Genomic DNA, 12411 nt, shown 5'->3' with positions numbered 1-12411 from the left:
GAATATGTATTTTGAGTGTATTTTTTTTTCGATCAATTAAAAACAAAAATTTGACACAGAAATGTGGTTTTAATCGCAAAATGAAATAACAAATTTATTTAAATCATTACGTTTATGAGTTATTGTCTTTACATGTATGCCGAAATTTAGATCAACATACGACTGACTCCTCGACAGATTGGGTTCGAAATTTGATAAGAATCTATATTTTAGATGCCAAATTATTGTATCAAATTTTATCTATCTAGCCATTTACGACTTGTAGTTAGAGTTCATACGTGTATAGCAAATCAGAGTTCTACTGAATAGATTCCGTTCAAAATTTGATAGAAATCTACACATTTGGTCTAGATGTGATATGCATAGATACTGTCAATGTTAATCAAACGCACATTTTGAAATATTTTTAAAGTGCAATAAAATAATATTCAATCAGCTATAGAGTTCCGATTATACTTTCAAGTATTTCGTACAGTCGGTATTTAATTTTGGTTCCGCCAACTAAAAGGATGTAGCATATCCCCGACTGTATCACCAAGAAAAATTTATGATTCGAGATTTCAAGATTTTAATGTTTTATTTATTTCCAGGCTAAGCATGAACTTTCGCTTCAGTTGCGTCTCTTGGTTTATTTGCATTCCTGGAGACGCTATTAAGATATAATTGCATCAAGTATTTCACTGAAAATTTTATCGACCATTGACCAGGCGAATCAGCTGATCACCAAAAGTAGCTAGTGTTTAATAAAATTAGCACTATCTTTTTATTCTAGATTTATTTACCTAACCCCTTCGGGACGAATGACGCGTTTGTGCGTTTGAAGGATTCTCCTCAGGGCCGAAAACCGAATCCTTACGGCGGATTTTTGGAACGAAATGATTTCTTTTAGATGGGGTTACTAATCCATGCTTTTATTAAAGATTGATCCCATACTTTATTATTTCTCTTTCCAAGGTCAGATTGAGGTTGGGCAAGTGTCTGTGAATCATTAGAATTTCTCAAATATAAAGAGAAACGCGTATTTGTTAATGTAAAGAGAAACACTTGCTCATTTTGAATTGACTGTTATAATTTATGCTCTCATTTGGGACAGGATGTTATTCTAGTAAGGGTTTTATTCCTCTCTGTTTCATTGGTGGAGTTATGGCTATAAGAATGCTTGTCTTCGCGGGATAAAGGAAAATATGTAAATTTATAAATGATCGATCAGTGGACTTTTACGATACAGTTACAAAATATTAATTTATTGTAAAATAAATGATTAAAAACTTGCTTAGTTTCCTCGAAGCAAAATAAATGAACGAGATACTGCCTATGAATATAGATGGTGTAATGTCGGTCTCGAAACTGACCTGCATTTTGAAATTTGAAGCATTAATTGTTACAATTTTTATGAAATATTTTAAAATATTAATTTTAAATATTCATTTTTGTGTTTTTATATTTTGCATCAATAATCTGGTGTTACTTTAAGTACAATCGATCTTAATAAAATGCACTATATTATTTTTTAGTATTAAATATCAAGTATTTTTAATTAATTTTTAAATCATGATTGAAAATATGATATCTATTGTCACATATTTAAAAACTGTTTCATTTTTATGCAATAAGTACTATTAACGAATTGTCATGTACATTTTTTACAAAATGTAATGCGTGTTAGGCTTAGCGGGAGAAAATGATCCGCATTGTAGGAACTGTCGGCGTTTGCTTGGTCCCGTCCTGAGTGTACATTACTTTTTGCGCGCATCCGTCCCGATGAGGTTAACTTTTTTTTTTTTAACAATGAATTGAAATGTTAATGAAGTAGTGGCATATTGCTTTTTTCTCTTTCTTAATACTACTAACTGTAGTGTAATAAAATAATTTTAGGTATGCAGTGAAAGCAATGTAATAGGATTTTTCAAATGAAACTTAATTAAAAAGACATTAGAAATAACTTAAATTCAATGCTCCTGATGAATATTGAGCAATTACTGGTGGCATTTTATGTTTATGTTTGTATATAATTGGATATTTACTTAATTAATACCCAGCTTTTTTTCATTTCGTTGTGCACATAGTGCTATAATCAAACTTATACTACGTTAATATTGGCTCTTATTTTTTATCTAAAAGTACTTAAAAAAATTGTCTATGTATCCTGATTATGAGTGATACGCATCTACAATACTGATGCAAAATTTCATCCTTCGACCCTAGTAAAATTATAAGTTGTTGTTTCCACATGCATTGAGCTAACGTCTCTTTGTCGTTTTTAATAGAATAATATTGTGTAAAATAACGAAATTTCGTGCCTCCAGGGAGACATAATTCACAAAATAAAAGATTGATGTATTCATCCTAATCTCAATATTATTTGTGTACGAAAGAAGTAAAGCTTTTTCATTTGATGTATGTAAATGCTTCTGACTGAGACTATATATAAAAGTTCTGAAATCTATTAAGAAAAGAGCAATCATTGCTATTTGCTAATAATCATATTAAATGCAAAATAGTACAATCTTGTAACTTCCTTGTTAACAGAGTAGCTAATGAGTCCTTTGGGTTTAATAGATTTTCGCATTTGAAATTAGAAGAAATGTGATGAAATTACATATGTATCGCCTTCTATAATTAGTACGAAACGTATTGTAGTTACGAGCTGCTTTTTTCTTCCTTTCTTTATATTCAATTTTGTAATGATAAATTAACCATACTATAATACTATACTCTAAAATTTTTATGTCTGAGATCTGATTTGTTCTAATTTGCTTAGCTGTATTCTCTTGTTAGAGCTTTCGAGAGTAGCAAGCTGATAATTTTTTTTTAACTGATAAGAATCCAGCCATGTGAGGAATTTTTCTGATGAGAATGATTTCTGCCGCAAATGTATTTGAGATGCTCCTTCTTAATCTCCAATAAAACTTTCTTAAAAAATGCTTTTTCATGCATTTTATTAGCTTTATATTCTTTCCCAAGATAAATTATTGGTTTGCAAATTTTGTTTCCAAGTCTTATCCGATATGCAAAACTTAAACTGATAGCTGTGCTATCATGCTAAACTTGCTAAATTAAAACACGTTGTTTTTCTTTGACATTTTTTGTCTTTCCAATAGACTCATTTTCGGAGCTGTAAAATAATCTGGACTTGAATATTTTCCGTCCCCCCTCCAAAAAAAAATATTTCTTCAAATCTATTTGAAGTAGTAGTTGATAAGCCTATAGTAGTAGGTACTTTATTTCTCAAACTTTTTGAACTATATTGCTTCGTTCTCAAAGGCCCTTTCCTTAACCTGAACTGGCTACTGTCAAACATATCTTTTCTTCTCCTTCGACTTCTGTTTTCAGAATTACATCAAATTATTAAACCTTTCTTTCGCGTCAGTGTTAATCTTGGAAATAGTACTACGATTCTAAGCCTTTAAAAATTCATCTGGAAAACAAGAATAGAATACAAAATGGATGCACATTTATCTTCGGCTATACCTAACGTTTCTAATGCACATAAATATGACTCTAGTTTATCATGCAACGAAGTTAATCAAAACTTGTCCTTAGTTTGCACAGAGATAATTAATCTTAGCAACTCTATTACGTATACTTCCACTAAAATATCATCTCTGCCAAAACGCGTTTGTAAACTCACAATAGCCTTATGATAGATGGCGTCAGTTGGCGAAAAATTTTCAAATACTTCCCTCGTATTAAGTATTGAAATCTATTTTTTTGGCGCAATATCCACCTCTTTATGCATCTGTTCAATTCGGCTCCGGAATAGGAGCCAATCTTTAATATCATCACCAAATTGTCTAAACTGCAATCTAGGCAACGTAAACTTTCTTAGAATTAGCAGTAGATTTGGAAGAAAATGGCATACCTCTATTTTGAGTTTGTATTTTTTCCAACTCTATTTTTTTTTTTTTTTCTCCAGCTTCAAGTTCCAGTGTCACAAATTCTTTATCTTCTCTTTCAGCTTTTTGTGATTTTCGTTCTGAAACAAACATTTTCCAAAAGATCTTGAACAAATTCTGGATCTTTCTTGCATTTATTTGTGTTCAAAATAAGATCCTTTAATCCCGCTGTTTTAATACTTGTTTATACATCTCCTCAATCTCAAACATATTTCAAATCTTCTTTTATAAAACCTTTTGCCGCTTGAAACATCTTGCAACATCTTACCGCTTGAAACAAACACAAATGCCCCGTCTCGGTCGTCAAAAAATGTTAAAACAGCCTAAGAAAAATCGTCGTTCCTTTTGTGTTTTCTAAATTTAAAGAAAGTAAAAAAAAGTTTCGGAATAAAAATATATTTAACCGAATTTTAGAATTCAATTACAAGTTGCCATCAGCAAAACGAGATAACTAAAAACATTTGTAACTAATGTTGCCTTCAAATAAATAAATAAATAAAATTAATAATTCATTTTTAACTTACATTGTCGATCTAATTACAAAATTTACAGGAAAAAAAATTTAAGAAATACTGTAAATTGCTTTGAAAAGAGCCGATAACGCAATTTTCTAATTAATAATAGATTTAATATCAAATTAAGTTTAAATCGTATTAATAATAATTCTACATAAATTATTAAGCGAATATTAGTTTATTCGAAAAATATTATGCAGCAGGATGGCGACAGAACCTCAGGATATCAGGGAAAAGGTCAGGAAATTTTGCCGTGCTTGAAAATTCAGGGAAAAATTCGGGAAATTCGTAAAAAATATTTAAAAATCGGGGGAAATTGGCAATGAGAGGATTTCGGATGGATGAGAGGGGATGATAAGAAGAACTATAAGCTAATGAACGTGGCTAACAGCAACCTGAATAAAACTTTCATAAAGATCGGTTTTCAGTTTTCAAAGAACTGAGAGAGAATATAATTTTAGCTCGCCTGCTCTTACAACCTTGTAATGATGCTATATCATTGTTAGAAATGATACTGATACATTCTCACGGCAGCAGTAATATTGAGAGAGAATTTTCTATCAATAAAGACTAAAAATATGAAAGGTGTCAAAGCAGTTGATTTTTTTTTTTTTAAGTATGAGGAATTCACGAGCAAGTATGAAGAGTATAAAGAGAAGAAACGGAAGAAATTAAGCAAAAATCTGAAAAGAAAAAGAGAAGTAGAGTATAGGTTTAAAGAATTAAATGCAAATAATGATAATAATAATTTTTAAGGCAGCTCAAAAAGAATTTAAGAATTGAGAAAGAAATTGCAGGTCCCAAAATCTTGCAAAAGAAGCTTTTAAAACTTTCCAATTCACTTAAAGCAAGACTGCTTGTTTTCAGCCATGTGTTTTTATTAGTGTTTTAAAAATTGATGTTTAAATTTTGAAATTAATAATTATTTGTAATTTTTTGCAGTTCTGAACATATTAAAAGCCGAGAAAGGAGTTTAAAAACCTTTATTTCATCAAGGAATGATTGTTTCTGCTTAAATAAAAATGTGTAAATCTCCAAAAGCAAACGGGATTTTCTAATAAACAGAACAGATTCCTGTTTCAAAGTTTCTCTTATGTTCATGAAATTTCCATATTTATTTTTTTATCTTAATACTTTTAGTGTTCATATTATTTTGATGCATTTATACAAATGAACCTGCATACCAACTGTTTCTGTTAGCTTGCTTTTGCAAATTGATATGGGGAACGCAAAAAGATTCGTTTTAATTTTGAAATAATCGTATAACTTCATTTGGCTGGCATTTTTCTATTCATTACTCATTCCTTTAGTCATTAAAATGAATACAGTATTGAAACAAGCGTGTGGTTATTACTTCTGTTAATTTATCGTAAACAAACCATTGAGAAACAGTCCTTCTGAAGCAATTCTGCTAGACAGCCCATTGAGTTAGAAAATATGAAAATGCTGTCTACAAGCATAAAATTCATCGTGTGAGGTCTGAGTGGTCACGATTTGTGCATATCAGCCGTTATACTCTGTCGGGAGTTGTTAAAAATTGCGATGTCTGGTTTTATGTCCACCAAATATTTCATGGCCATTTCTTCACATGGGGAAGTGGCATGTGGTCCGTGTCAGCCGTGGAATTCCTGTCGTGAAAGTGAGAACGTGTCTATTGATTTCGTTTTAAAAAGTGTGGAAAAGTGTTCTTAATGTTTAAAGATTCTGGAATTCCATGTTCAAGAAATGCTATCTCGTTCGGTACAATTCTGTATAAATCACTTTTCGATAAAACTTAACCTTAATCTTTTTTGAGGTTGGGTGAAATTCTTTGTTATCATAATGTAACCGCAGTTATTAGTTCCATGATGAAAGGAAAATTGATTTAAGATGTTATTTTTGAACTCATTCTAGTTAATTAACAACTATTATTTTTATAAAAAGAATTTCCCCTTCTTAAAATCGAGAATAGTTGAGATAACGAATAAAAGTCTACAACTAAAAATTGTTGAAGATTAATTTTTTAAAAATAATACAATAATAAGTGTGTGTGTGTGTGTGTGTGTGTGTGTGTGTGTGTGTGTGTGTGTGTGTGTGTGTGTGTGTGTGTGTGTGTGTGTGTGTGTGTGTGTGTGTGTGTGTGTGTGTGTGTGTGTGTGTGTGTGTGTGTGTGTGTGTGTGTGTGTGTGTGTGTGTGTGTGTGTGTGTGTGTGTGTGTGTGTGTGTGTGTGTGTGTGTGTGTGTGTGTGTGTGTGTGTGTGTGTGTGTGTGTGTGTGTGTGTGTGTGTGTGTGTGTGTGTGTGTGTGTGTGAATCTCATTGATATGACATACTTTTAAAATCTGATTATACAAATTTTTAACTAGCAAATTTACTTTGTCCTTGATCTTGAATTTCTATATTAACCAAGCTTGATATTCTTTGGGGATTTATTTTCTTAATATGAATAGGAATATTCTCATGTCTTGCAAATTCCTAAAGGAAGAAATTAAAGGCATTATCACCAAAACTACTACAGCATGCACGTGCACAGATCAATGTATCAGACATGGAAAAAAAAATGTGGGTCAAAAAATTTATTGTTCTGAAAAGAATTTCTTTCATATTAACATAAATGCACTTTAGATTGGACTTAATTCGAGATGTTTAGAACTGTCGCTTTTCAAGTTCATATATCATATTTAATTAACTTTAAATTTCTTAGAGAACAAGAGAGTTAGAAATTCTAAAAATATTTAATATACAAAAACTCGAGCCAATGATGATGTTAATTTCTTTTTAAACGTATATTAAAAATCTTATATGCTTAATCCTGCTTTCTTTTATCTCATTAATGGTCTACTGAAGATGGTGCATGAATCACAACATGATAATGAGCATTTATCATCGGGAGTGTTTTCTCAATATGGTGCTTTTCAGTGTAGCTGAGCTGCTACATTTTTTCATAGAAATTTCATTTAAGTGTATGGATGAGTAATCGCATTTATATGCACACAATCCTTTTCTTTCGAGGTATATTTGGACGATCAGTTATGCATCATTAACTTTAATTGAAATATATATTTCTTGTGTAAAAACCATAAACAAATTTTCATCAGTTTCCGTTTTTGAATTATCTTGATTTCTTATTTGAATTTCAGTGTAGATTCATCTACATCTCGACGATTCAATACTAAAAGCTTTTCATTGCCTCTGTGTTAATTGGGCTCTTTCCATTTGTTACAAACTTTTATCATGAAGTGAAATTCCATGAAAATGTTTTAAATGAAAAAGAATAGAAAGAATTACTATCGCAGGAAAGGTATTCATTATAACTCTATACTGGTGAAGGGACCGGGGAGAAGGGCAAGAAACTTGCAGTGTAAGATTTGTTCTATGTCAGTTTCTATTAGTTCCTCGAACCCAGGATATTCAAGAATCGTTTTACGTCGAGAGGAGGACTTAAATGTAAACAAAGCTGGAATCATAGTCACGATTTCTCATCGTGATCAATAAATCAACATAAATTCTGATTTCATTGCCACTTTCAATGCTCTAGAAATTAAAATAACGTTTTAAAATTATTTATTGCTTTTTTTATAACAGGAATAAAAAAAAAGTTCAGAATTTCTTTTTTGACGATACTTAAAACTTTTTTTATACCCACAGTGAATGAAGTTAGCAGATGTTTTTATTATTTACTATTATTATTATTCATTTAAATAATTCTATAGTTATAGTTCATTTTATGGGTTGAAATCAGAAATGACTATACTGGGTATTAGCAGAAATGTAATGATGAAATTATTTTAAGGCTAAATTACTTTTTAAATTCATACAGAGATAAGAAGTATATAGAAGGCAAATATTGCGCATGAAGAATTTTGTGATCACATCTCGAAGTCTTTCATCAGAAACCTACTTGTAATTTGATTAATATAGTAACTAAATTCATATAAGCTTTATTATAAAAATAATTGACGACTTATGGATTAAATGCAAGCTGAAGTAAATGTAAATAGTGTGTAGCTGTCCTCACTGTAAGAAAATGTTATAATCATTAAATGATACTGAAGGAAATCGGGGGTCACAAGACTGACTTTAAAGGATGGGTTAAGCGGACAAAAGTATTAATATATAAAGGTATATGAGGTATCTAAAACATATGAAAGCATATTAATATCTGTAAAGATTGAAAATAAAAAGTTCTATCATAACTTCCATATAAAAAAAAAACGTCATTGAATAAAATGTTTTCTTATACGCATCTATAAGCACACAAAATTTCATTTTTTCTCTTTATAAAATTTACCTCGATATTAAAGCGTTCATTTATTAACTAAGATCATCTTTCCATACATCAGATTGATGTTTGGACGAGTTTTTCAGAGTGGATATATCTATAACAAAAGGGCATATAATGTATAAATGAAACTTTCATTAGACGTCTGTGCAAAGTTACATTCTTCTAACAATGCATGACATCAGGACAGGCATTTGAATCCACCGGTAAAGATGTGCTGCGTTTACAGGAGACGGAAGAAGAATCCCTTAATTTTAAATCACTTCTGTTAATAAATTTTTTTAGGTGAATGCTGGAAATTCAAAAACCGATGTTCATATTCATTGGCAGCTATGCCAATATTATGATTAAATACAATTTAAATCCCCAATATTTCAAAACATTCTTTGTTACTGAAATATATCATTCTCTTTGGAAAGCTTCGTATCACACGTCCAATTTTCTTTATCGATATTCCACTACTTCTCTGAGATATTCAGTTACTCAGATTTCTATATGATGAATGTTTGTATACAAATCTGAATATGATAAATGTTTCCTTTTACATTTATCATCAGTCTATCAAAATTTGAAAGGAAGTATATCTTTTCACATTTGTTGTTAGAATTCGTGTGTGCGTAGATGAATGTAAGCGACATTTTACATATATGTGACTACGATTGTGTGACGCTTTAAGTTAAAATACAAGAAATACAAGTTACAATAATAAATAGCTCAATTATATCAAGAATAGCAAACTCAAGTGCTAATCCGAGTCAGACAAACAATATCTAAATTTTTTGGACGCCACAAAATCGATTTAAAAAATGACAGAAACGTATGCTATTTCGAAAACATACTATAAAAAAAGCACAAGGAGAACTGTAAAGTGACTGGTTTCTTTTTGACATTTGGTATCTCTTTTCTGCTGTTATCTTTCTTACATCGCGAGATATCTTGTACTCAGTGACTAATTTCAATAGGGATTCAAGTCAAATCATCGCAATTCTGGTTCTTACAAGAGACTCATTTCCTCTAATGAGTGAAAATTTTTGCTCATACCGATAAGTAACATAATATGAGTATTTTCAAACATGTTTAGCAAAATCCAGAATCCTGTTTTGTAGAATCCAGGCTCCTAGACTCTTTGCTTTTATATAAATATTGAATTTTAATTATATTCATTTGCATAAGGTTAGGTATTAATTCTATATCTATGAACAGATCTATGCGGGGAGGATAAAACCTTTTTTCCGATAAATTAAAAATATTCAAACCTTGTTCTTCAAATTCTGATCTTAGATTTATTTATTTACATACTGTTACGTTTGCAAGGCCGAAAAGATATTCATTGTGGATCGCATGTGGCCCTCAGACATCACTGAAAAATGCTCTATTATAGCAATTTTTACTAACACAAAATTCCAAGTTGTTACAATTGCTATGAATATGATCTATGAAATTATCTCCCAAATACATCATATTTGGGAGATAATTTCATAGATCTTAAGTATTTCTCATAAATATACAACCACAAAGAATATTCTCTCCTCAGTGGAGTCCGCCCAAAAATATACACTCCATTGGCGCATGTATTTTTATTGGTGAATATAAATTATTAGTAATTATTGTAAAAAAAATGCTGTAGGAAGCACTTTTCAACTTTGCTGTAAGTAAAAAATGTTTTGTATCTTAACGTGCCCATTCCTTCCTATTGCTCATTTAAATCCTATACAAGAAGTATTTTTTATAGCAAATCCTTAAATTTTATTCCATACATTTTAAAAAACTCTGTATATTGATTTTTTTTAAACCTGGTTTGCGTCTAATAAACATGAACTACTTTTTTTTTCCTTCTTCTTCTTATCAATAGCGGAATTTCTACTTTCTCTACTTCCTGATTTAGGCTACTATTGCGCATGGGTTTGAGTGGGCTTCTAATCCTTGATCAGAGGATCCTGAGTTCAAAATCTGGTTCCATAAATGATTTATGTGATATCGCACGCTCAATTCAATGCTTGCTCGGACGTGCTATGGAGATTTGAAAGAAGGAGTGACGGCTTATCGTCATTTTCTGGCAACGATTCAAGAATTTTGTCTCCAATAACTGAATAACTTCAAAATCTGAACCTCAACACTGGCATGGTGAAATTTTCATTTAAATGGTCATTCTAAGCTTAGTTTCCATCTATCAAAACAAAACAAATCGAATCGAATCAATGACGAACTGAAAATAGCGGATTGTAATCTAGTGTCTATGCAGTTTTATTATTTATGTGATTCTAATATTACTCGTTTCTTTGATCAGATTTTAAATATCTCTATATTGGTGCAGAGGTTATGTTTAAAAAATTGGGGTATCATTTAAAGCAGTGTCCTTTCAAAGTTTAGAAAAACTTGATTTAGCTTCAAAACCGGAAAATTTATTTAACAAATAAGTCACTCATATTCACTTCCTTAAAATAAGACAAAATATTATTTATTTCAAATATATTAGTTGTTGTAATGTACTCGATAATATCATGACTATACAGTATTATAGCAATAATAAATTAATATGTGTTTGTAAATCTATCCGTTTGCTTTATATTACTATAAGATTCTAAAGGTTAATCTTATTGGCTTGATCGTTCGTTTTCAAAGAAATTTTTTTATTATCTTTTGCCCTTAAAAGTGCATTTTTTTAAATTTTTTTTTTGTACATTTATATATTCTAAAATAATTTCCATATTTAGAATTCCATTGTTTCTTCCAAAAATTGCTTTTAAAAAAAAGATTTGTTTTCTGTAATGTGCTTATGGATATATCACATTCTTGTAAAATTATTATGGGCCAAGATATTTAACGATGAATTTTATTTCAAATCATTGAATTTAATTTTTCTATTCCGATTTGTGCAATTTTCGAAATGATGTTGAAAATATGAAACACCTTAATGTGTATTCAGCGTATGTAATGAATGTTTTGTGAAATGAAGTGATAAAAGAATGTATATAGGAAAGTCAACCATCTAACTCTCCGACCCGCCCTAAGGCACACGGATTTAAACCATAAAACTGAATGACCGGGCAGCCGCAATAGCAATTGGTGGGAACTGTGGTTGAGTAATAAGGGCCGTCACCGGCCACGGTACAACCCTCCCCGAAGGAAGTACGTCCCGTCATCGATGGGAGGAGCCAGATCCCCCACCTATTAGTGTACCTTCCAGGGTGGCGAGATCCAACCACCATGCCGGAAGCATCTCATCCTCATTGCGAGGTGCCCCCCCCCCCCCCGAGGGACATGTATATAGGAAAAACAAATCTTCTAATTAACCAATTTGCTTCGTGTAGCCCAATTCTTGAAGAAGAGTGAAAATAGGGTTCACAAATCCAGAATTTACAGAAATGTGCTTAAAATAAATGCATCATTCAAAGTTTAATTACGTGCAAGTGAAGTTTTGCAGTCCTGCTAGTAGAGATATAGAGCAGTTTTATTACATTGGTTTAAACCCTTGCTGATAGATCCTTGTCTCCGTTGCCTCGTCTTCTTCATCATTTGAATGTTTAAGTGAAAAGCCATTGTCTACATCGAAATACATGATCACTGAACTTTTAATTGTTAATAAAGAGAATTTATGATTCGTAGAATTTAAAACCCCTAAAAAAACTAGGTTAAATTAAATATTCTTTCTTAAACACTGTAAAATAAAAATGATAAACTTTTTGAAATAATATCATGAAAACTAAATTCATTTTAAATAAATTTATTCGTTGTTTGAG

General features: G+C 30.9%; 1 protein-coding gene across 3 annotated transcripts in view; it reads left to right on the top strand.

The window, feature by feature from the left end:
- LOC129958152 (TBC1 domain family member 4-like) overlaps positions 1–12411 on the top strand; it is a 172881-nt gene that overhangs the window by 149674 nt on the left and 10796 nt on the right. The gene's annotated exons all lie outside the window — the stretch shown is intronic.

Source organism: Argiope bruennichi, chromosome X1, assembly GCF_947563725.1.
Source record: "Argiope bruennichi chromosome X1, qqArgBrue1.1, whole genome shotgun sequence".
NCBI lineage: Eukaryota > Metazoa > Arthropoda > Arachnida > Araneae > Araneidae > Argiope > Argiope bruennichi.
This window is presented reverse-complemented; position numbering and strand designations above follow the sequence as displayed.